Source organism: Pseudophryne corroboree, chromosome 8 (assembly GCF_028390025.1).
Source record: "Pseudophryne corroboree isolate aPseCor3 chromosome 8, aPseCor3.hap2, whole genome shotgun sequence".
In the NCBI taxonomy this organism is placed as follows: domain Eukaryota; kingdom Metazoa; phylum Chordata; class Amphibia; order Anura; family Myobatrachidae; genus Pseudophryne; species Pseudophryne corroboree.
The window spans coordinates 162,373,977-162,399,137 of record NC_086451.1 but is presented as its reverse complement, the minus strand read 5'-3'; the positions used below and the strand labels follow the sequence as shown (position 1 = coordinate 162,399,137).

The following is a 25,161-nucleotide window of genomic DNA, read 5'->3' as shown; positions in this document are numbered from 1 at the left end:
CCTGAGCAGACCCCCCTCACCAGATCCTCTCCAGGGGTGAGGGGGTGGACTTGGATGGGAAGGGATGGGGGGGGGCCCAAGCCATTTTGTCGCACATGGGCCCACTGCTCGCTAGTTCCGCCACTGGGGGGCACGTCTAAAACTCTTCAGTCAGTTCTGGATTCATTCGGACCTGGACTCGTGGGTTTTACAAATAGTGTCCCAAGGGTACAAACTGGGGTTTCAAGAAGTTCCCCCTCACTGATTGTTCAAATCAGCCTTAGTCAGCAGGGAGAAGGTTTTTATTCAAGCCTCTTAGTGGTCCCGAAGCCGGACGGCTCAGTCAGACCAATCTTAAATCTGAAATCCCTTAATTTCTACCTAAAGAAATTCAATTTCAAGATGGAATCTCTCAGGGTAGTGATCTGCAGTCCGGGGGATAAAGGAGATTTCCTGGTTTTGGTAGACATAAAGGATGCCTACTTACATGTTCCCATTTAGCCACTGCATCAAGCTACCTGAGGTTTGCAATTCAGGATTGTCATTACCAATTTCAGACGTTGCCGTTTGGTCTGTCCACGGCTCCGAGGATTTTCACCAGGGTGATGGCGGAAATGATGGTTCTCCTTCGCAAGCAAGGAGTCACAATTATCCCGTACTTGGATGATCTCCTGATAAAGGCGAGATCCAGGTACCAGTTGGTGCAAAACATCTACTCTCCCTGACAGTTCTTTAACAACATGGTTGGCTCCTAAACTTGCCAAAATCGCAGTTGGTCCTAATGACGCGGTTGTTGTTTTTGGGAGTGATACTGGACACAGAAGAGGTTTTCTTCTAGTGGAATGGCTCTGGAGATCCAGAGTCTGGTCAAACAAATTCTGAAACCAGCAAGAGTGTTAATCCATCAATGCATTCGGTTGCTGGGGAAGATGGTTGCGGCCTACGAGGCCATTCAGTTTGGCAGGCTCCATGCCAGAGTGTTCCAGTGGGACCTGTTGGACAAGTGGTCCGGATCCCACCTACACATGCACCGGAGGATAATCCTGTCTTCCAAGACCAGAATCTCACTCCATTGGTGGCTGCACAGTTCTCACCACCTAGAGGGGCGATGGTTTGGGATCCAGGACGGGATCCTAGGGACCACGGATGCAACCCTCCGAGGCTGGGGAGCAGTCACACAGGGGGAAAACATCCAAGGAAGATGGTCAAGTCAGGAAAGTTGTCTCCACATAAATGTTCTGGAGTTAAGGGCCATTTAATAACTGCAGACACAGTACGCACTGGGACGGGTGCCCAGCATCCTCTACGGACTAAGAGAAAAGGATTTACCAGTAGGTATTAAAATCATATTTTCTCTAAAGTCCTAGAGGATGCTGGGGACTCCGTAAGGACCATGGGGATAGACTGGCTCCACAGTAGACATGGGCACTTTAAGAAAGACTTTAGTTCTGGGTGTGCACTGGCTCCTCCCTCTATGCCCCTCCTCCAGACCTCAGTTTGATACTGTGCCCAGTGGAGACTGGGTGCTTTTCAGGAGCTCTCCTGAGCTTTCTGACAGAAAGTATTTTGTTAGGTTTTTAATTTTCAGGGAGCACTGCTGGCAACAGACTCCCTCATCGAGGGACTGAGGGGAGAGAAGCAGCCCTACTCTCTGAGTTGCAAGGTCCTGCTTCTTAGGCTACTGGACACCATTAGCTCCAGAGGGATTGGTACGCAGGATCTCACCCTCGCCGTCCGTCCCAGAGCCGCGCCTCCGTCCCCCTCGCAGAGCCGGAAGATAGAAGCCGGGTGAGTATGAGAAGAAAAGAAGACTTCAGAGGCGGCAGAAGACTTCATGATCTTCACTGAGGTAACGCACAGCACTGCAGCTGTGTGCCTTTGCTCCCATACACCTCACATACTCCGGTCACTGTAAGGGTGCAGGGCGCAGGGGGGGCGCCCTGGGCAGCAATATAAACCTCTTTCGCAAAAATATAACATATATACAGCTGGGCACTGTATATATGTATGAGCCCCCACCAATTTTACAGTTTAAGCGGGACAGAAGCCCGCCTCCGAGGGGGCGGGGCTTCTCCCTCAGCACTCACCAGCGCCATTTTTTCTCCACAGCACCGCTGAGAGGAAGCTCCCCGGACTCTACCCTGCTTATACCACGTTAGACAAGAGGGTTGAAAAGAGGGGGGGGGGGCACATAATTCGCAAATTACATACAGCAGCACTACTGGGCAAACATTAAGTTACTGTTTTATTCCTGGGTTATATAGCGCTGGGGTGTGTGCTGGCATACTCCCTCTCTGTCTCTCCAAAGGGCCTTGTGGGGAAACTGTCTTCAGAAAAAGCATTCCCTGTGTGTGTGGTGTGTCGGTACACGTGTGTCGACATGTCTGAGGAAGAAGGCTATATTAGAGAGGAGCGGGAGCAAATGAATATGGTGTCTCCGCCGACAGCTGATTGGATGGATATGTGGAATGTTTTAAATGCTAGTGTAAACTCATTGCACAAAAGATTAGACAAGGCAGAAGCTTTGGGACAGTCAGGGTCTCAACCCATGCCTGATCCTATGTTGCAGGGACTGTCAGAGTCTCATAAGCGCCCACTATCCCAGTTTGTTGACACAGATACCGACACGGATTCTGACTCCAGTGTCGATTACGATGATGCAAAGTTACAGCCAAAATTGGCAAAATCCATTCGATTTATGATTATGGCAATAAAAAATGTTTTGCACATCACAGAGTAACCCCCTGTCGCTGACAAGAGGGTACATATGTACAAGGGAAAGAAGCCTGAGGTAACCTTTCCCCCCTCACACGAGCTGAACGAGTTATGTGAAAAAGCTTGGAAATCTCCAGATAAAAGACTGCAGATTTCCAAAAGGATTCTTATGGCGTATCCTTTCCCATCAACGGATAGGTTACGATGGGAATCCTCCCCTAGGGTGGACAAAGCATTAACACGCTTATCCAAGAAGGTAGCCCTCCCGTCCCAGGATACGGCTACCCTCAAAGAGTGTGCTGACTGCAAACAGGAGATTACCCTGAAGTCCATTTATACACATTCAGGTACCTTACTCAGACCGGCAATTGCGTCGACCTGGGTGTGTAGTGCTGTAGCGGCATGGACAAATGCCTTATCTGAGGGGATGGATAGCCTAGACAAGGATACTATTTTATTGACCCTGGGGCATATAAGAGATGCTGTCCTATATATGTGTGTATGCAAACTACCGGTGGTGCTGCAGGGCCCACACCCTTTTACTTGTCTTGTAGAGCAGCTCTGAAGCTGTTACAGTGCCCAGCTGCTGCAAGAAATCAGCTTGAATGCTTCAGGGGCTTGGGCATGGCCAACATGAGCCCCACACCGAAGGAGGGTGGGGGTGTTTAATGCAAACTTGGGGTTATCCAAGCGCCGCAAAAGACCGCCATGCCCCGCATGCCCCTTTTCTCTTTTCATATACAGATGAGGGTTCCAGCCAACTTTGGCCCACTGCTTGGATGACATCACCGAATGCAAATCCGTCTGCTGCAGACCTTCCCCCAGGAATGCTTGCAATAGTTGTTGCATATGGTTTAATGTCTGAGGGTGCTTCAGTATTAGGCAGCCTTCCGCCCTCCCATGTTCATCTGAAAAGATGTGGTCTCCCTGCAGTTGTTGTCCCCAGACGAGAGTTCCCTTGTGCTTCCTCAGTTAAATCTCCTTAACTTGACGAGGGTGTGCCCGAGCAGCCGCCCTCCCCAGCCCTTTCCCAACACATACTTATCTTGCATATGAGATCTCTTGATCATGAAGATAGTTCTCACAGGTTGAGGTTCATCCTGGCCCCGCTCCCCGCTGGAGAGCGCTGATGGGGACAGCAGCGGGGCTTCAGCAGCAGGGTGAGTATGTGTGGCCAGAGACCTCCCTTCCCATGTGCAGGCCTGCAGAGTGTGCCGCGCAGGATGGGGCATGTGACACTCTCCCTCCCTGGGGCTCTTCCAGATGTAGCTCCTCAGCAGTATTTTTCCCGGGCTGCGCGGCGCTCTCCCCGACTGGCATCCGCCCTGGAACACTGCCTTCCTCAACGCAACATCAGCAGGGGGCCCGGGCCTCATCACCTTCCCAGGTCTTTCTCATGTATGTATCATGTATGTGTGTGTGATATATGTATGAATCATATATGTTTGTGATATATATATATATATGTATCTATCTATCTATCTATCTATCTATCTATCTATCTATCTATCTATCTATCGTATGTGTGTGTATATATGTATCTATCATGTATGTATGTATGTATCTATCTTGTATGTATGTGTTCTATCTATCTATCTATCTATCTATCGTGTGTGTGATATATGTATGTATCTATCATGTATGTGTTATATGTATGTATCACACCTTCCTCTATACATATACATACATACATACATACATACATACACACACCTATATCTGTACGTACACTGACATACACACACCAACATCTATACATAAACACGCTGACCCCTAAACGTACACCAACGTACCCACATGTGAATCTATACATACATGTGCTGACACCTGGACATACACTGATGTACCCACACCTAACATCTATACATACACATGCTAACAACTGGACGTATACAGACGTACCCACATTTGCATCCATGCATATATAGATGTAGGTGTGTGTACGTCAGTGTACGTCCAGGTGTCAACGCGTGTATGTATAGATGCAGGTGTGGGTACGTCTGTGTATGTCCAGGTGTCAGAATGTGTATGTATAGATGCAGGTGTGGGAACGTCAGTGTAGGTTCAGGTGTCAGCGCGTGTATATATAGATGCAGGTGCTTGTATGTCCAGATGTCAGTGCATGTATGTATAGATGCAAGTGTGGGTACGTCGGTGTATGTCCATTTGTCAGCGCGTGTATATATAGATGCAGGTGCTTGTATGTTGGTGTATGTCCAGGTGTCAGCATGTGTATGTATAGATGCAGGTGTGGGAATGTTGGTGTATGTCCAGGTGTCAGGGCGTGTATGTATGGATATTAGGTGTGGGTACATCAGTGTATGCCCAGGTGTTAGCGCATGTATGTATAGATGCATGGTATCTCCTATGCAAAATAAGTATGACTTGGGATAGAGCTGGGGAGGGCCGCTGCTCAGGCACATCTCTGTCAAGTAAAGGAGATTCAACTGAGGCAGCACAAGGGAACTCTCATCTGGGGACAACAACTGCAGGGAGAACACATATTTTCAGATGAACATGGGAGGGCAGAAGGCTGCCTAATACTGAAGCACCCCCAAACAACAAACCAAATGCAACAACTAGTGCAAGCATTCCTGGGGGAAGGCCTGCAGCAGATGGATTTGCATATGGTGATGTCATCCAAGCAGTGGGTCAAAGTTGGCTTCAACCCTCGTCTGCATATGAAAAGAGAAAAGGGGCGTGCAGGGCATGGCGGCCTTTTGCGGCGCTTGGATGACCCCTAGTTCGCATTAAACACCTCCACCCTCCTTCGGTGTGGGGCTATGCCCCAGCCCCTGAAGCATTCAAGCTGATTTCTTGCAGCAGCTGGGCACTGTAACAGCTCCAGAGCTGCTCTGTAAGGCAAGTAAAAGGGTGTGGGCCCTGCAGCACTACCTGTAGTTTGCATTGTGCGTTGGAAGGCACAAAGTAAGCAGACGGGAGAAGTCAGGATAGTGCGCAAGGGCATAGAAGGGAGCAACTCAAGAAAAGAGAAGTGGAAACAGACAGCAAACTAGGCTGGAGAGAGACCTGAGACAAAGAGATCTGAATTATACGAGAGCCGACCAGGGGAAACACAAATTATGCAGTCAAGTGTCCAACATTTGGGGAAACCGCAGGAGCAGCACACCCAGAGTGCAATGGGTGAGCCTTGCCCTGGGAGAAGCACCTTCATGATCATAGTATCTCACCTGGCAGGTAAGTAGGAGTTGGGCTAGAGCTGGGGAGGGTCGCTGCTCGGGCACCCCCCTGTCAAGTGAAGGAGATCCAACTGAGGCAGCACATGGAAACTCTCGAAAGAAGAACAAGGCTAGAGGAAGATCTGAGACAAATAAATCTGACTTTTACCAGAGCTGACCAGAGGAAAGCACAAACACAGTCCCCCACTACCACAAATAATGCAGTCGAGTTTCCCACATTTGGGGAAATCACAGGGGTCAGCATACCCAGAATGCAATGAATGAACCTCACCCTGGGAGAACAATCTTCATGACCATGGTATCTCCTATGCAAAATAAGTATGATTTGGGATAGGGCTGGGGAGGGCCGCTGCTCAGGCACATCTCTGTCAAGAATTTATAAAGTCTATACATATATATAACCAAATGTCAATATATATATATAGAACCCAGCGCTCCTATCAAAACGTATCTATTTCACCAATTTGTTGCTTATTTAATCTTTATACTAGAGATGAGCGCCTGAAATTTTTCGGGTTTTGTGTTTTGGTTTTGGGTTCGGTTCCGCGGCCGTGTTTTGGGTTCGAACGCGTTTTGGCAAAACCTCACCGAATTTTTTTTGTCGGATTCGGGTGTGTTTTGGATTCGGGTGTTTTTTTCCAAAAACACTAAAAAACAGCTTAAATCATAGAATTTGGGGGTCATTTTGATCCCAAAGTATTATTAACCTCAAAAACCATAATTTACACTCATTTTCAGTCTATTCTGAATACCTCACACCTCACAATATTATTTTTAGTCCTAAAATTTGCACCGAGGTCGCTGTGTGAGTAAGATAAGCGACCCTAGTGGCCGACACAAACACCGGGCCCATCTAGGAGTGGCACTGCAGTGTCACGCAGGATGTCCCTTCCAAAAAACCCTCCCCAAACAGCACATGACGCAAAGAAAAAAAGAGGCGCAATGAGGTAGCTGTGTGAGTAAGATTAGCGACCCTAGTGGCCGACACAAACACCGGGCCCATCTAGGAGTGGCACTGCAGTGTCACGCAGGATGGCCCTTCCAAAAAACCCTCCCCAAACAGCACATGACGCAAAGAAAAAAAGAGGCGCAATGAGGTAGCTGTGTGAGTAAGATTAGCGACCCTAGTGGCCGACACAAACACCGGGCCCATCTAGGAGTGGCACTGCAGTGTCACGCAGGATGTCCCTTCCAAAAAACCCTCCCCAAACAGCACATGACGCAAAGAAAAAAAGAGGCGCAATGAGGTAGCTGACTGTGTGAGTAAGATTAGCGACCCTAGTGGCCGACACAAACACCGGGCCCATCTAGGAGTGGCACTGCAGTGTCACGCAGGATGTCCCTTCCAAAAAACCCTCCCCAAACAGCACATGACGCAAAGAAAAAAAGAGGCGCAATGAGGTAGCTGACTGTGTGAGTAAGATTAGCGACCCTAGTGGCCGACACAAACACCGGGCCCATCTAGGAGTGGCACTGCAGTGTCACGCAGGATGTCCCTTCCAAAAAACCCTCCCCAAACAGCACATGACGCAAAGAAAAAAAGAGGCGCAATGAGGTAGCTGTGTGAGTAAGATTAGCGACCCTAGTGGCCGACACAAACACCGGGCCCATCTAGGAGTGGCACTGCAGTGTCACGCAGGATGTCCCTTCCAAAAAACCCTCCCCAAACAGCACATGACGCAAAGAAAAAAAGAGGCGCAATGAGGTAGCTGACTGTGTGAGTAAGATTAGCAACCCTAGTGGCCGACACAAACACCGGGCCCATCTAGGAGTGGCACTGCAGTGTCACGCAGGATGTCCCTTCCAAAAAACCCTCCCCAAACAGCACATGACGCAAAGAAAAAAAGAGGCGCAATGAGGTAGCTGACTGTGTGAGTAAGATTAGCGACCCTAGTGGCCGACACAAACACCGGGCCCATCTAGGAGTGGCACTGCAGTGTCACGCAGGATGTCCCTTCCAAAAAACCCTCCCCAATCAGCACATGATGCAAAGAAAAAGAAAAGAAAAAAGAGGTGCAAGATGGAATTGTCCTTGGGCCCTCCCACCCACCCTTATGTTGTATAAACAAAACAGGACACACTTTAACCAACCCATCATTTCAGTGACAGGGTCTGCCACACGACTGTGACTGATATGACGGGTTGGTTTGGACCCCCCCCAAAAAAGAAGCAATTAATCTCTCCTTGCACAAACTGGCTCTACAGAGGCAAGATGTCCACCTCATCTTCACCCTCCGATATATCACCGTGTACATCCCCCTCCTCACAGATTATCAATTCGTCCCCACTGGAATCCACCATCTCAGCTCCCTGTGTACTTTGTGGAGGCAATTGCTGCTGGTCAATGTCTCCGCGGAGGAATTGATTATAATTCATTTTAATGAACATCATCTTCTCCACATTTTCTGGATGTAACCTCGTACGCCGATTGCTGACAAGGTGAGCGGCGGCACTAAACACTCTTTCGGAGTACACACTTGTGGGAGGGCAACTTAGGTAGAATAAAGCCAGTTTGTGCAAGGGCCTCCAAATTGCCTCTTTTTCCTGCCAGTATAAGTACGGACTGTGTGACGTGCCTACTTGGATGCGGTCACTCATATAATCCTCCACCATTCTATCAATGTTGAGAGAATCATATGCAGTGACAGTAGACGACATGTCCGTAATCGTTGTCAGGTCCTTCAGTCCGGACCAGATGTCAGCATCAGCAGTCGCTCCAGACTGCCCTGCATCACCGCCAGCGGGTGGGCTCGGAATTCTGAGCCTTTTCCTCGCACCCCCAGTTGCGGGAGAATGTGAAGGAGGAGATGTTGACAGGTCGCGTTCCGCTTGACTTGACAATTTTGTCACCAGCAGGTCTTTCAACCCCAGCAGACCTGTGTCTGCCGGAAAGAGAGATCCAAGGTAGGCTTTAAATCTAGGATCGAGCACGGTGGCCAAAATGTAGTGCTCTGATTTCAACAGATTGACCACCCGTGAATCCTTGTTAAGCGAATTAAGGGCTGCATCCACAAGTCCCACATGCCTAGCGGAATCGCTCCCTTTTAGCTCCTTCTTCAATGCTTCCAGCTTCTTCTGCAAAAGCCTGATGAGGGGAATGACCTGACTCAGGCTGGCAGTGTCTGAACTGACTTCACGTGTGGCAAGTTCAAAGGGCATCAGAACCTTGCACAACGTTGAAATCATTCTCCACTGCACTTGAGACAGGTGCATTCCACCTACTATATCGTGCTCAATTGTATAGGCTTGAATGGCCTTTTGCTGCTCCTCCAACCTCTGAAGCATATAGAGGGTTGAATACCACCTCGTTACCACTTCTTGCTTCAGATGATGGCAGGGCAGGTTCAGTAGTTTTTGGTGGTGCTCCAGTTTTCTGTACGTGGTGCCTGTACGCCGAAAGTGTCCCGCAATTCTTCTGGCCACCGACAGCATCTCTTGCACGCCCCTGTCGTTTTTTAAAAAATTCTGCACCACCAAATTCAAGGTATGTGCAAAACATGGGACGTGCTGGAATTGGCCCAGATTTAATGCACACACAATATTGCTGGCGTTGTCCGATGCCACAAATCCACAGGAGAGTCCAATTGGGGTAAGCCATTCCGCGATGATCTTCCTCAGTTGCCGTAAGAGGTTTTCAGCTGTGTGCGTATTCTGGAAAGCGGTGATACAAAGCGTAGCCTGCCTAGGAAAGAGTTGGCGTTTGCGAGATGCTGCTACTGGTGCCGCCGCTGCTGTTCTTGCGGCGGGAGTCCATACATCTACCCAGTGGGCTGTCACAGTCATATAGTCCTGACCCTGCCCTGCTCCACTTGTCCACATGTCCGTGGTTAAGTGGACATTGGGTACAGCTGCATTTTTTAGGACACTGGTGACTCTTTTTCTGAGGTCTGTGTACATTTTCGGTATCGCCTGCCTAGAGAAATGGAACCTAGATGGTATTTGGTACCGGGGACACAGTACCTCCAACAAGTCTCTAGTTGGCTCTGCAGTAATGATGGATACCGGAACCACGTTTCTCACCACCCAGGATGCCAAGGCCTCAGTTATCCGCTTTGCAGTAGGATGACTGCTGTGATATTTCATCTTCCTCGCAAAGGACTGTTGAACAGTCAATTGCTTACTGGAAGTAGTACAAGTGGGCTTACGACTTCCCCTCTGGGATGACCATCGACTCCCAGCGGCAACAACAGCAGCGCCAGCAGCAGTAGGCGTTACACGCAAGGATGCATCGGAGGAATCCCAGGCAGGAGAGGACTCGTCAGAATTGCCAGTGACATGGCCTGCAGGACTATTGGCATTCCTGGGGAAGGAGGAAATTGACACTGAGGGAGTTGGTGGGGTGGTTTGCGTGAGCTTGGTTACAAGAGGAAGGGATTTACTGGTCAGTGGACTGCTTCCGCTGTCACCCAAAGTTTTTGAACTTGTCACTGACTTATTATGAATGCGCTGCAGGTGACGTATAAGGGAGGATGTTCCGAGGTGGTTAACGTCCTTACCCCTACTTATTACAGCTTGACAAAGGGAACACACGGCTTGACACCTGTTGTCCGCATTTCTGGTGAAATACCTCCACACCGAAGAGCTGATTTTTTTGGTATTTTCACCTGGCATGTCAACGGCCATATTCCTCCCACGGACAACAGGTGTCTCCCCGGGTGCCTGACTTAAACAAACCACCTCACCATCAGAATCCTCCTGGTCAATTTCCTCCCCAGCGCCAGCAACACCCATATCCTCCTCATCCTGGTGTACTTCAACACTGACATCTTCAATCTGACTATCAGGAACTGGACTGCGGGTGCTCCTTCCAGCACTTGCAGGGGGCGTGCAAATGGTGGAAGGCGCATGCTCTTCACGTCCAGTGTTGGGAAGGTCAGGCATCGCAACCGACACAATTGGACTCTCCTTGTGGATTTGGGATTTCAAAGAACGCACAGTTCTTTGCGGTGCTTTGCCTTTTGCCAGCTTGAGTCTTTTCAGTTTTCTAGCGAGAGGCTGAGTGCTTCCATCCTCATGTGAAGCTGAACCACTAGCCATGAACATAGGCCAGGGCCTCAGCCGTTCCTTGCCACTCCGTGTGGTAAATGGCATATTGGCAAGTTTACGCTTCTCCTCCGACAATTTTATTTTAGGTTTTGGAGTCCTTTTTTTACTGATATTTGGTGTTTTGGTTTTGACATGCTCTGTACTATGCCATTGGGCATCGGCCTTGGCAGACGACGTTGCTGGCATTTCATCGTCTCGGCCATGACTAGTGGCAGCAGCTTCAGCACGAGGTGGAAGTGGATCTTGATCTTTCCCTAATTTTGGAACCTCAACATTTTTGTTCTCCATATTTTAATAGGCACAACTAAAAGGCACCTCAGGTAAACAATGGAGATGGATGGATTGGATACTAGTATACAATTATGGACGGGCTGCCGAGTGCCGACACAGAGGTAGCCACAGCCGTGAACTACCGCACTGTACTGTGTCTGCTGCTAATATAGACTGGTTGATAAAGAGATAGTATACTCGTAACTAGTATGTATGTATAAAGAAAGAAAAAAAAACCACGGTTAGGTGGTATATACAATTATGGACGGGCTGCCGAGTGCCGACACAGAGGTAGCCACAGCCGTGAACTACCGCACTGTACTGTGTCTGCTGCTAATATATAGACTGGTTGATAAAGAGATAGTATACTCGTAACTAGTATGTATGTATAAAGAAAGAAAAAAAAACCACGGTTAGGTGGTATATACAATTATGGACGGGCTGCCGAGTGCCGACACAGAGGTAGCCACAGCCGTGAACTACCGCACTGTACTGTGTCTGCTGCTAATATATAGACTGGTTGATAAAGAGATAGTATACTCGTAACTAGTATGTATGTATAAAGAAAGAAAAAAAAACCACGGTTAGGTGGTATATACAATTATGGACGGGCTGCCGAGTGCCGACACAGAGGTAGCCACAGCCGTGAATTACCGCACTGTACTGTGTCTGCTGCTAATATAGACTGGTTGATAAAGAGATAGTATACTACTAATATTATATACTGGTGGTCAGGTCACTGGTCACTAGTCACACTGGCAGTGGCACTCCTGCAGCAAAAGTGTGCACTGTTTAATTTTAATATAATATTATGTACTCCTGGCTCCTGCTATAACCTATAACTGGCACTGCAGTAGTGCTCCCCAGTCTCCCCCACAATTATAAGCTGTGTGAGCTGAGCAGTCAGACAGATATATAATATATATGGATGATGCAGCACACTGGCCTGAGCCTGAGCAGTGCACACAGATATGGTATGTGACTGACTGAGTTACTGTGTGTATCGCTTTTTTCAGGCAGAGAACGGATATATTAAATAAACTGCACTGTGTGTCTGGTGGTCACTCACTATATAATATATTATGTACTCCTGGCTCCTGCTATAACCTATAACTGGCACTGCAGTAGTGCTCCCCAGTCTCCCCCACAATTATAAGCTGTGTGAGCTGAGCAGTCAGACAGATATATATAATATTATATATAGATAATAGATGATGCAGCACACTGGCCTGAGCCTGAGCAGTGCACACAGATATGGTATGTGACTGAGTCACTGTGTGCTGTGTATCGCTTTTTTCAGGCAGAGAACGGATTATATTATGTACTCCTGGCTCCTGCTATAACCTATAACTGGCACTGCAGTAGTGCTCCCCAGTCTCCCCCACAATTATAAGCTGTGTGAGCTGAGCAGTCAGACAGATATATATAATATTATATATAGATAATAGATGATGCAGCACACTGGCCTGAGCCTGAGCAGTGCACACAGATATGGTATGTGACTGAGTCACTGTGTGCTGTGTATCGCTTTTTTCAGGCAGAGAACGGATTATAAATAAAAGTGGTGGTCACTGGTCACTATCAGCAAAACTCTGCACTGTACACTACTGAGTACTCCTAATGCTCCCCAAAATTAGTAAATCAAGTGTCTCTCTAATCTATTCTAATTCTAAACGGAGAGGACGCCAGCCACGTCCTCTCCCTATCAATCTCAATGCACGTGTGAAAATGGCGGCGACGCGCGGCTCCTTATATAGAATCCGAGTCTCGCGATAGAATCCGAGCCTCGCGAGAATCCGACAGCGTCATGATGACGTTCGGGCGCGCTCGGGTTAACCGAGCAAGGCGGGAAGATCCGAGTCGCTCGGACCCGTGAAAAAAAACATGAAGTTCTGGCGGGTTCGGATTCAGAGAAACCGAACCCGCTCATCTCTACTTTATACATCTATTAATTTTCACCATATATTATAAAATGCTGCTCCCATAGGTAGTACTGTTCTACCAATAATAAACCAAATTTTAAAGATAATCACACTTGTTATCAAGGGAGCGCAAAAAATAAAATATACAAGCTCTTTTTAAAAAAAATATATATATAGACAGAAGAAACCCACATTCAATAAAATACAATGGAGTCAACATATATAGGCACCACTATCCATATCTAAATGTAATCAGGATCTATTTCATATTGCCCTTGATGACAACGGAATGTTTATTAAAGTGTCCAAAAAATCCTCCTGGATACAGCTGTTGTAATTTAATCGTTACTTTCCAATTGTAATTGATACATTAAATTCCTTCTTGTGGATGAACAGCAACAGTTGTAACCAACGCCTCTTATTTACTGCAGTTAAAGTTCATATGTAACTCACGTGAGTAATGAAAGAAAACAGGGGGAGAGCGCTGTGATGGTTGGTGAAACACAGCGGTATGCTACGACCCCCGTTAACCGTGGCTGGATCTTATTGGCACTCGCGGTCGGGATATTTCTCCCTGCCGTGGGGTAGAGACCTCCTTTTGCTCGGTCTCAAATTGCTTTTTCCCCTTCACCGCTGTCTTTACATCAGACGTCCGCCGTGATGTAGCTCGTTCATGAACGGGCTTATATCTCAGCAATCAGAGTGTCCGGTAATCACTTTCTCCGCTGTTATCCAAGAGCGGTTTCGTCAGAGGATACATCAGCAGCCTAGCAGGCTCTTTTTAAAATACACCGGACCAATAGCATTACTAATTAGTTGATTGGATACATACATGTACTAATTGGATGCATACATGTAATGACCCACATATGGAACAACTTTCTAATTGCAATTGCACATATAAAGGCATTTCATAATATAAAAATAAGCAACATGGTGATTAAAAATAATAATAAAATAAGCAACAAGGTGGTTTAAAAAATAACAGAAAATATATAATCTATATACAGATTAACCTATAATCTTTCAATCAATACCTCATATCTATAATCACATATACATAATTCAGAGACTCAGCACTAAGGATCCCCATTTACTTATATAAAACCTTTTAGGGTAACATAAATCCATGCCACTACTAAAGCAGTTCTTATGGCGCAGGGGAAACATCAAATGCACTCTATGCAGCTAGTCCCATGTTCGAATCCAACCCGCTCAGCTTAACATCCATATTATTTATTTACTTTTAATGGGATCATTCTATCAATTCATTTTTACCTTTAATTTTTGTTAATATTATTTCTATATTTCATTATTTTAACCCCTGGAATAATTACATTGCTGTTTAAACAACAAAAAGAAATGAAGAAAAAATAAATATTAAACAGACAATTTAAGGATTCGAAGATTTAAATATTTAAAGAATTTAAAATTTAAAACAGGGAGGGGGGGGGGGGAGGGGGGCCTTTTGGGAGAAGGAGGGAAAAAAAATAGAAAAAAAATATATATATATAGAACCAAGAGAAAGTGTAAAAAGAGGATGGAGGAAGAAATCTGATGTTCATCATTACTAGTGGATTTTACTAAAGAACTTTAAAGGAACACACACAACAGGATTATACAGTTTCATCCTAAGAGGAAAGCTGTTTCCAAAATAGCTACTTCTAATAATTTTGTTTATTTATTAAACATACAATAAATGGATATTCAATAAATAATATATTAGGTAAATCAATAGATAAAATCTTCAGAGACTGCCAATGTTGTTCAGTTCGATGCTCTCATTCAGACCATCAGGTGTAAGGGTACCCAAAGAAAAAATCCAAAATGCCTCCCTTGTCAAGTAAAGGAGATTCAACTGAGGCAGCACAAGGGAACTCTCATCTGGGGACAACAACTGCAGGGAGAACACATATTTTCAGATGAACATGGGAGGGCAGAAGGCTGCCTAATACTGAAGCACCCCCAAACAACAAACCAAATGCAACAACTAGTACAAGCATTCCTGGGGGAAGGCCTGCAGCAGATGGATTTGCATATGGTGATGTCATCCAAGCAGTGGGTCAAAGTTGGCTTCAACCCTCGTCTGCATATGAAGAGAGAAAAGGGGCGTGCAGGGCATGGCGGCCTTTTGCGGCGCTTGGATGACCCCTAGTTCGCATTAAACACCTCCACCCTACTTCGGTGTGGGGCTCATGTTGGCTATGCCCCAACCCCTGAAGCATTCAAGCTGATTACTTGCAGCAGCTGGGCACTGTAATAGCTCCAGAGCTGCTCTGTAAGGCAACTAAAAGGGTGTGGGCCCTGCAGCACTACCTGTAGTTCGCATTGTGCGTTGGAAGGCACAAAGTAAGCAGACGGGAGAAGTCAAGATAGTGCGCAAGGGCATAGAAGGTAGTGGCTCAAGAAAAGAGAAGTGTAAACAGACAGCAAACTAGGCTGGAGAGAGACATGAGACAAAGAGATCTGAATTATACGAGAGCCGACCAGGGGAAACACAAATTATGCAGTCAAGTTTCCCACATTTGGGGATATCGCAGGAGCAGCACACCCAGAGTGCAATTGGTGAGCCTTGCCCTGGGAGAAGCACCTTCATGATCATAGTATCTCAAATGGCAGGTAAGTAGGAGTTGGGCTAGAGCTGGGGAGGGTCGCTGCTCGGGCACCCCCCTGTCAAGTGAAGGAGATCCAACTGAGGCAGCACAAGGGAACTCTCGAAAGAAGAACAAGGCTAGAGGAAGATCTGAGACAAAGAAATCTGACTTTTACCAGAGCTGACCAGAGGAAAGCACAAACACAGTCCCCCACTACCACAAATAATGCTGTCAAGTTTACCACATTTGGGGAAATAACAGGGGTCAGCATACCCAGAATGCAATGAATGAACCTCACCCTGGGAGAACAATCTTCATGACCATGGTATCTCCTATGCAAAATAAGTATGATTTGGGATAGGGCTGGAGAGGGCCGCTGCTCAGGCACATCTCTGTCAAGTAAAGGAGATTCAACTGAGGCAGCACAAGGGAACTCTCATCTGGGGACAACAACTGCAGGAGGTACACATATTTTCAGATGAACATGGGAGGGCAGAAGGCTGCCTAATACTGAAGCACCCCCAAACAACAAACCAAATGCAACAACTAGTGCAAGCATTCCTGGGGGAAGGCCTGCAGCAGATGGATTTGCATATGGTGATGTCATCCAAGCAGTGGGTCAAAGTTGGCTTCAACCCTCGTCTGCATATGAAAAGATAAAATTGGCATGCAGGGCATGGCGGCCTTTTGCGGTGCTTGGATGACCCCTAGTTCGCATTAAACACCTCCACCCTCCTTCGGTGTGGGGCTCATGATGGCTATGCCCCAGCCCCTGAAGCATTCAAGCTGATTTCTTGCAGCAGCTGGGCACTGTAACAGCTCCAGAGCTGCTCTGTAAGGCAAGTAAAAGGGTGTGGGCCCTGCAGCACTACCTGTAGTTTGCATTGTGCGTTGGAAGGCACAAAGTAAGCAGACGGGAGAAGTCAGGATAGTGCGCAAGGGCATAGAAGGGAGCAACTCAAGAAAAGAGAAGTGGAAACAGACTGCAAATTAGGCTGGAGAGAGACCTGAGACAAAGAGATCTGAATTATACGAGAGCCGACCAGGTGAAACACAAATTATGCAGTCAAGTGTCCAACATTTGGGGAAACCGCAGGAGTAGCACACCCAGAGTGCAATGGGTGAGCCTTGCCCTGGGAGAAGCACCTTCATGATCATAGTATCTCACCTGGCAGGTAAGTAGGAGCTGGGGAGGGTCGCTGCTCGGGCACCCCCCTGTTAAGTGAAGGAGATCCAACTGAGGCAGCACAAGGGAACTCTCGAAAGAAGAACAAGGCTAGAGGAAGATCTGAGACAAAGAAATCTGACTTTTACCAGAGCTGACCAGAGGAAAGCACAAACACAGTCTCTCACTACCACAAATAATGCAGTCCAGTTTCCCACATTTGGGGAAATCACAGGGGTCAGCATACCCAGAATGCAATGAATGAACCTCACCCTGGGAAAACAATCTTCATGACCATGGTATCTCCTATGCAAAATAAGTATGATTTGGGATAGAGCTGGGGAGGGCCGCTGCTCAGGCACATCTCTGTCAAGTAAAGGAGATTCAACTGAGGCAGCACAAGGGAACTCTCATCTGGGGACAACAACTGCAGGGAGAACACATATTTTCAGATGAACATGGGAGGGCAGAAGGCTGCCTAATACTGAAGCACCCCCAAACAACAAACCAAATGCAACAACTAGTGCAAGCATTCCTGGGGGAAGGCCTGCAGCAGATGGATTTGCATATGGTGATGTCATCCAAGCAGTGGGTCAAAGTTGGCTTCAACACTCATCTGCATATGAATAGAGAAGAGGGGCGTGCAGGGCATGGCGGCCTTTTGCGGCGCTTTGATGACCCCTAGTTCGCATTAAACACCTCCACCCTCCTTCGGTGTGGGGCTCATGTTGGCTATGCCCCAGCCCCTGAAGCATTCAAGCTGATTTCTTGCAGCAGCTGGGCACTGTAACAGCTTCAGAGCTGCTCTGTAAGGCAAGTAAAAGGGTGTGGGCCCTGCAGCACTACCTGTAGTTCGCATTGTGCGTTGGATAGAGATGAGCGGGTTCGGTTCCTCGGAATCCGAACCCGCCCTAACTTCAGCTTTTTTTACACGGATCCGAGCGACTCGGATCTTCCCGCCTTGCTCGGTTAACCCGAGCGCGCCCGAACGTCATCATGACGCTGTCGGATTCTCGCGAGGCTCGGATTCTATCGCGAGACTCGGATTCTATATAAGGAGCCGCGCGTCGCCGCCATTTTACACGTGCATTGAGATTGATAGTGAGAGGACGTGGCTGGCGTCCTCTCCGTTTAGAGAAGAAATAGATAGGAGAGTGAGAGTGAGACAGTGACACTTCATTTACTGGAGCTTAGGAGGAGTACTCAGACAGAGAGTGCAGAATTTTGCTGATAGTATTAGTTAGTTATACTAGTGACAGAGTGAGACAGTGACACTTCATTTACTGGAGCTTAGGAGGAGTACTCAGACAGAGAGTGCAGAATTTTGCTGATAGTATTAGTTAGTTATACTAGTGACTGACCAGTGACCACCAGTGCAGTTTTATATTATTTAATATAATCCGTTCTCTGCCTGAAAAAACGATACACAGTGACTCAGTCACATACCATATCTGTGCTCAGCCCAGTGTGCTGCTGCATCATCTATGTATAATATCTGACTGTGCTCACACAGCTTAATTGTGGGGGAGACTGGGGAGCAGTTAGGTTATAGCAGGAGCCAGGAGTACATATTAAAATTAAACAGTGCACACTTTTTTTCTGCAGGAGTGCCACTGCCAGTGTGACTGACCAGTGACCTGACCACCAGTATATAGTATACTATATTGTATTGTGAATGTCTGCCTGTAAAAGTTAAACACACGTCGTGTGACTTGTGTGGTGTTTTTTTATTCTATAAAATAAAAAACTCATTCTGCTGACAGACAGTGTCCAGCAGGTCCGTCATTATATAATATATACCTGTCCGGCTGCAGTAGTGATATATATATATTTTTTATATCATTATTTATCATCCAGTCGCAGCAGACACAGTACGGTAGTTCACGGCTGTAGCTACCTCTGTGTCGACACTCGGCAGTCCATCCATAATTGTATACCACCTACCCGTGGTTTTTTTTTTCTTTCTTCTTTATACATACTACATCTCATTATCATCCAGTCTATATTAGCAGCAGACACAGTACAGTACGGTAGTCCACGGCTGTAGCTACCTCTGTGTCGGCACTCGGCAGTCCGTCCATAATTGTATACCACCTACCCGTGGTTTTTTTTTTCTTTCTTCTTTATACATACTACATCTCATTATCAACCAGTCTATATTAGCAGCAGACACAGTACGGTATTCCACGGCTGTAGCTACCTCTGTGTCGGCACTCGGCAGTCCATCCATAATTGTATACCACCTACCCGTGGTTTTTTTTTCTTTCTTCTTTATACATACTACATCTCATTATCATCCAGTCTATATTAGCAGCAGACACAGTACAGTACGGTAGTCCACGGCTGTAGCTACCTCTGTGTCGGCACTCGGCAGTCCGTCCATAATTGTATACCACCTACCCGTGGTTTTTTTTTTCTTTCTTCTTTATACATACTACATCTCATTATCAACCAGTCTATATTAGCAGCAGACACAGTACGGTAGTCCACGGCTGTAGCTACCTCTGTGTCGGCACTCGGCAGTCCATCCATAATTGTATACCACCTACCCGTGGTTTTTTTTTCTTTCTTCTTTATACATACTACATCTCATTATCATCCAGTCTATATTAGCAGCAGACACAGTACAGTACAGTAGTCCTCGGCTGTAGCTACCTCTGTGTCGGCACTCGGCAGTCCGTCCATAATTGTATACCACCTACCCGTGGTTTTTTTTTCTTTCTTCTTTATACATACTACATCTCATTATCATCCAGTCTATATTAGCAGCAGACACAGTACAGTACGGTAGTCCACGGCTGTAGCTACCTCTGTGTCGGCACTCGGCAGTCCGTCCATAATTGTATACCACCTACCCGTGGTTTTTTTTTTCTTTCTTCTTTATACATACTACATCTCATTATCATCCAGTCTATATTAGCAGCAGATACAGTACAGTACGGTAGTCCACGGCTGTAGCTACCTCTGTGTCGGCACTCGGCAGTCCGTCCATAATTGTATACCACCTACCCGTGGTTTTTTTTTCTTTCTTCTTTATACATACTACATCTCATTATCATCCAGTCTATATTAGCAGCAGACACAGTACAGTACGGTAGTCCATGGCTGTAGCTACCTCTGTGTCGGCACTCGGCAGTCCGTCCATAATTGTATACCACCTACCCGTGGTTTTTTTTTTCTTTCTTCTTTATACATACTACATCTCATTATCAACCAGTCTATATTAGCAGCAGACACAGTACGGTAGTCCACGGCTGTAGCTACCTCTGTGTCGGCACTCGGCAGTCCATCCATAATTGTATACTAGTATCCATCCATCTCCATTGTTTACCTGAGGTGCCTTTTAGTTGTGCCTATTAAAATATGGAGAACAAAAATGTTGAGGTTCCAAAATTAGGGAAAGATCAAGATCCACTTCCACCTCGTGCTGAAGCTGCTGCCACTAGTCATGGCCGAGACGATGAAATGCCAGCAACGTCATCTGCCAAGGCCGATGCCCAATGTCATAGTACAGAGCATGTCAAATCCAAAACACCAAATATCAGTAAAAAAAGGACTCCAAAACCTAAAATAAAATTGTCGGAGGAGAAGCGTAAACTTGCCAATATGCCATTTACCACACGGAGTGGCAAGGAACGGCTGAGGCCCTGGCCTATGTTCATGGCTAGTGGTTCAGCTTCACATGAGGATGGAAGCACTCAGCCTCTCGCTAGAAAACTGAAAAGACTCAAGCTGGCAAAAGCACCGCAAAGAACTGTGCGTTCTTCGAAATCCCAAATCCACAAGGAGAGTCCAATTGTGTCGGTTGCGATGCCTGACCTTCCCAACACTGGACGTGAAGAGCATGCGCCTTCCACCATTTGCACGCCCCCTGCAAGTGCTGGAAGGAGCACCCGCAGTCCAGTTCCTGATAGTCAGATTGAAGATGTCAGTGTTGAAGTACACCAGGATGAGGAGGATATGGGTGTTGCTGGCGCTGGGGAGGAAATTGACCAGGAGGATTCTGATGGTGAGGTGGTTTGTTTAAGTCAGGCACCAGGGGAGACACCTGTTGTCCGTGGGAGGAATATGGCCACTGACATGCCTGGTGAAAATACCAAAAAAATCAGCTCTTCGGTGTGGAAGTATTTCAACAGAAATGCGGACAACAGGTGTCAAGCCGTGTGTTGCCTTTGTCAAGCTGTAATAAGTAGGGGTAAGGACGTTAACCACCTCGGAACATCCTCCCTTATACGTCACCTGCAGCGCATTCATAATAAGTCAGTGACAAGTTCAAAAACTTTGGGGCGACAGCGGAAGCAGTCCACTGACCAGTAAATCCCTTCCTCTTGTAACCAAGCTCACGCAAACCACCCCACCAACTCCCTCAGTGTCAATTTCCTCCTTCCCCAGGAATGCCAATAGTCCTGCAGGCCATGTCACTGGCAATTCTGACGAGTCCTCTCCTGCCTGGGATTCCTCCGATGCATCCTTGCATCTAACGCTGCTGTTGTTGCTGCTGGGAGTCGATGGTCATCCCAGAGGGGAAGTCGTAAGCCCACTTGTACTACTTCCAGTAAGCAATTGACTGTTCAACAGTCCTTTGCGAGGAAGATGAAATATCACAGCAGTCATCCTGCTGCAAAGCGGATAACTGAGGCCTTGACAACTATGTTGGTGTTAGACGTGCGTCCGGTATCCGCCGTTAGTTCACAGGGAACTAGACAATTTATTGAGGCAGTGTGCCCCCGTTACCAAATACCATCTAGGTTCCACTTCTCTAGGCAGGCGATACCGAGAATGTACACGGACGTCAGAAAAAGACTCACCAGTGTCCTAAAAAATGCAGTTGTACCCAATGTCCACTTAACCACGGACATGTGGACAAGTGGAGCAGGGCAGGGTCAGGACTATATGACTGTGACAGCCCACTGGGTAGATGTATGGACTCCCGCCGCAAGAACAGCAGCGGCGGCACCAGTAGCAGCATCTCGCAAACGCCAACTCTTTCCTAGGCAGGCTACGCTTTGTATCACCGCTTTCCAGAATACGCACACAGCTGAAAACCTCTTACGGCAACTGAGGAAGATCATCGCGGAATGGCTTACCCCAATTGGACTCTCCTGTGGATTTGTGGCATCGGACAACGCCAGCAATATTGTGTGTGCATTAAATATGGGCAAATTCCAGCACGTCCCATGTTTTGCACATACCTTGAATTTGGTGGTGCAGAATTTTTTAAAAAACGACAGGGGCGTGCAAGAGATGCTGTCGGTGGCCAGAAGAATTGCGGGACACTTTCGGCGTACAGGCACCATGTACAGAAGACTGGAGCACCACCAAAAACTACTGAACCTGCCCTGCCATCATCTGAAGCAAGAAGTGGTAACGAGGTGGAATTCAACCCTCTATATGCTTCAGAGGTTGGAGGAGCAGCAAAAGGCCATTCAAGCCTATACAATTGAGCACGATATAGGAGGTGGAATGCACCTGTCTCAAGCGCAGTGGAGAATGATTTCAACGTTGTGCAAGGTTCTGATGCCCTTTGAACTTGCCACACGTGAAGTCAGTTCAGACACTCCCAGCCTGAGTCAGGTCATTCCCCTCATCAGGCTTTTGCAGAAGAATCTGGAGACATTGAAGGAGGAGCTAACACGGAGCGATTCCGCTAGGCATGTGGGACTTGTGGATGGAGCCCTTAATTCGCTTAACAAGGATTCACGGGTGGTCAATCTGTTGAAATCAGAGCACTATATTTTGGCCACCGTGCTCGATCCTAGATTTAAAGCCTACCTTGGATCTCTCTTTCCGGCAGACACAAGTCTGCTGGGGTTGAAAGACCTGCTGGTGAGAAAATTGTCAAGTCAAGCGGAACGCGACCTGTCAACATCTCCTCCTTCACATTCTCCCGCAACTGGGGGTGCGAGGAAAAGGCTCAGAATTCCGAGCCCACCCGCTGGCGGTGATGCAGGGCAGTCTGGAGCGACTGCTGATGCTGACATCTGGTCCGGACTGAAGGACCTGACAACGATTACGGACATGTCGTCTACTGTCACTGCATATGATTCTCTCAACATTGAAAGAATGGTGGAGGATTATATGAGTGACCGCATCCAAGTAGGCACGTCACACAGTCCGTACTTATACTGGCAGGAAAAAGAGGCAATTTGGAGGCCCTTGCACAAACTGGCTTTATTCTACCTAAGTTGCCCTCCCACAAGTGTGTACTCCGAAAGAGTGTTTAGTGCCGCCGCTCACCTTGTCAGCAATCGGCGTACGAGGTTACATCCAGAAAATGTGGAGAAGATGATGTTCATTAAAATGAATTATAATCAATTCCTCCGTGGAGACATTGACCAGCAGCAATTGCCTCCACAAAGTACACAGGGAGCTGAGATAGTGGATTCCAGTGGGGACGAATTGATAATCTGTGAGGAGGGGGATGTACACGGTGATATATCGGAGGATGATGATGAGGTGGACATCTTGCCTCTGTAGAGCCAGTTTGTGCAAGGAGAGATTAATTGCTTCTTTTTTGGGGGGGGTCCAAACCAACCCGTCATATCAGTCACAGTCGTGTGGCAGACCCTGTCACTGAAATGATGGGTTGGTTAAAGTGTGCATGTCCTGTTTATACAACATAAGGGTGGGTGGGAGGGCCCAAGGACAATTCAATCTTGCACCTCTTTTTTCTTTTATTTTTCTTTGCGTCATGTGCTGTTTGGGGAGGGTTTTTTGGAAGGGCCATCCTGCGTGACACTGCAGTGCCACTCCTAGATGGGCCCGGTGTTTGTGTCGGCCACTAGGGTCGCTTATCTTACTCACACAGTCAGCTACCTCATTGCACCTCTTTTTTTCTTTGCGTCATGTGCTGTTTGGGGAGGGTTTTTTGGAAGGGCCATCCTGCGTGACACTGCAGTGCCACTCCTAGATGGGCCCGGTGTTTGTGTCGGCCACTAGGGTCGCTTATCTTACTCACACAGTCAGCTACCTCATTGCGCCTCTTTTTTTCTTTGCGTCATGTGCTGTTTGGGGAGGGTTTTTTGGAAGGGCCATCCTGCGTGACACTGCAGTGCCACTCCTAGATGGGCCCGGTGTTTGTGTCGGCCACTAGGGTCGCTTATCTTACTCACACAGTCAGCTACCTCATTGCGCCTCTTTTTTTCTTTGCGTCATGTGCTGTTTGGGGAGGGTTTTTTGGAAGGGACATCCTGCGTGACACTGCAGTGCCACTCCTAGATGGGCCCGGTGTTTGTGTCGGCCACTAGGGTCGCTTATCTTACTCACACAGCGACCTCGGTGCAAATTTTAGGACTAAAAATAATATTGTGAGGTGTGAGGTATTCAGAATAGACTGAAAATGAGTGTAAATTATGGTTTTTGAGGTTAATAATACTTTGGGATCAAAATGACCCCCAAATTCTATGATTTAAGCTGTTTTTTAGGGTTTTTTGAAAAAAACACCCGAATCCAAAACACACCCGAATCCGACAAAAAAAATTCGGTGAGGTTTTGCCAAAACGCGGTCGAACCCAAAACACGGCCGCGGAACCGAACCCAAAACACAAAACCCGAAAAATTTCCGGCGCTCATCTCTAGCGTTGGAAGGCACAAAGTAAGCAGACGGGAGAAGTCAGGATAGTGCGCAAGGGCATAGAAGGGAGCGGCTCAAGAAAAGAAAAGTGGAAACAGACAGCAAACTAGGCTGGAGAGAGACCTGAGACAAAGACATCTGAATTATACGAGAGCCGACCAGGGGAAACACAAATTATGCAGTCAAGTTTCCCACATTTGGGGAAATCACAGGGGCAGCACACCCAGAGTGCGATAGGTGAGCCTTGCCCTGGGAGAAGCACCTACATGATCATAGTATCTCACCTGGCAGGTAAGTAGGAGTTGGGCTAGAGCTGGGGAGGGTCGCTGCTCGGGCACCCCCCTGTCAAGTGAAGGAGATCCAACTGAGGCAGCACAAGGGAACTCTCGAAAGAAGAACAAGGCTAGAGGAAGATCTGAGACAAAGAAATCTGACTTTTACCAGAGCTGACCAGAGGAAAGCACAAACACAGTCCCCCACTACCACAAATAATGCAGTCGAGTTTCCAACATTTGGGGAAATCACAGGGGTCAGCATACCCAGAATGCAATGAATGAACCTCACCCTGGGAGAACAATCTTCATGACCATGGTATCTCCTATGCAAAATAAGTATGATTTGGGATAGGGCTGGGGAGGGCCGCTGCTCAGGCACATCTCTGTCAAGTAAAGGCGATTCAACTGAGGCAGCACAAGGG

The 25,161-nt window shown here is 47.3% G+C and overlaps 8 non-coding genes across 8 annotated transcripts; all 8 read right to left on the bottom strand.

Annotated features, from left to right (window-relative positions):
• Window positions 1–5,737: 5,737 nt before the first annotated feature.
• LOC134952867 (U1 spliceosomal RNA) lies at window positions 5,738–5,900 on the bottom strand. Its single transcript, XR_010185251.1, has one exon. It is a non-coding gene; the product is annotated as a U1 spliceosomal RNA (small nuclear RNA).
• Window positions 5,901–6,052: 152 nt separating this feature from the next.
• On the bottom strand, window positions 6,053–6,216 carry LOC134950317 (U1 spliceosomal RNA). Its single transcript, XR_010183256.1, has one exon. It is a non-coding gene; the product is annotated as a U1 spliceosomal RNA (small nuclear RNA).
• A 9,380-nt stretch (window positions 6,217–15,596) lies between these two features.
• LOC134953549 (U1 spliceosomal RNA) lies at window positions 15,597–15,759 on the bottom strand. The gene has a single exon (XR_010185629.1). It is a non-coding gene; the product is annotated as a U1 spliceosomal RNA (small nuclear RNA).
• A 152-nt stretch (window positions 15,760–15,911) lies between these two features.
• Window positions 15,912–16,075, bottom strand: LOC134951227 (U1 spliceosomal RNA). The gene has a single exon (XR_010184006.1). It is a non-coding gene; the product is annotated as a U1 spliceosomal RNA (small nuclear RNA).
• A 671-nt stretch (window positions 16,076–16,746) lies between these two features.
• Window positions 16,747–16,909, bottom strand: LOC134953000 (U1 spliceosomal RNA). Its single transcript, XR_010185351.1, has one exon. It is a non-coding gene; the product is annotated as a U1 spliceosomal RNA (small nuclear RNA).
• Window positions 16,910–17,050: 141 nt separating this feature from the next.
• On the bottom strand, window positions 17,051–17,214 carry LOC134951783 (U1 spliceosomal RNA). The gene has a single exon (XR_010184459.1). It is a non-coding gene; the product is annotated as a U1 spliceosomal RNA (small nuclear RNA).
• A 7,386-nt stretch (window positions 17,215–24,600) lies between these two features.
• On the bottom strand, window positions 24,601–24,763 carry LOC134953180 (U1 spliceosomal RNA). The gene has a single exon (XR_010185463.1). It is a non-coding gene; the product is annotated as a U1 spliceosomal RNA (small nuclear RNA).
• A 152-nt stretch (window positions 24,764–24,915) lies between these two features.
• On the bottom strand, window positions 24,916–25,079 carry LOC134950790 (U1 spliceosomal RNA). The gene has a single exon (XR_010183647.1). It is a non-coding gene; the product is annotated as a U1 spliceosomal RNA (small nuclear RNA).
• Between the last annotated feature and the right edge of the window lie 82 nt (window positions 25,080–25,161).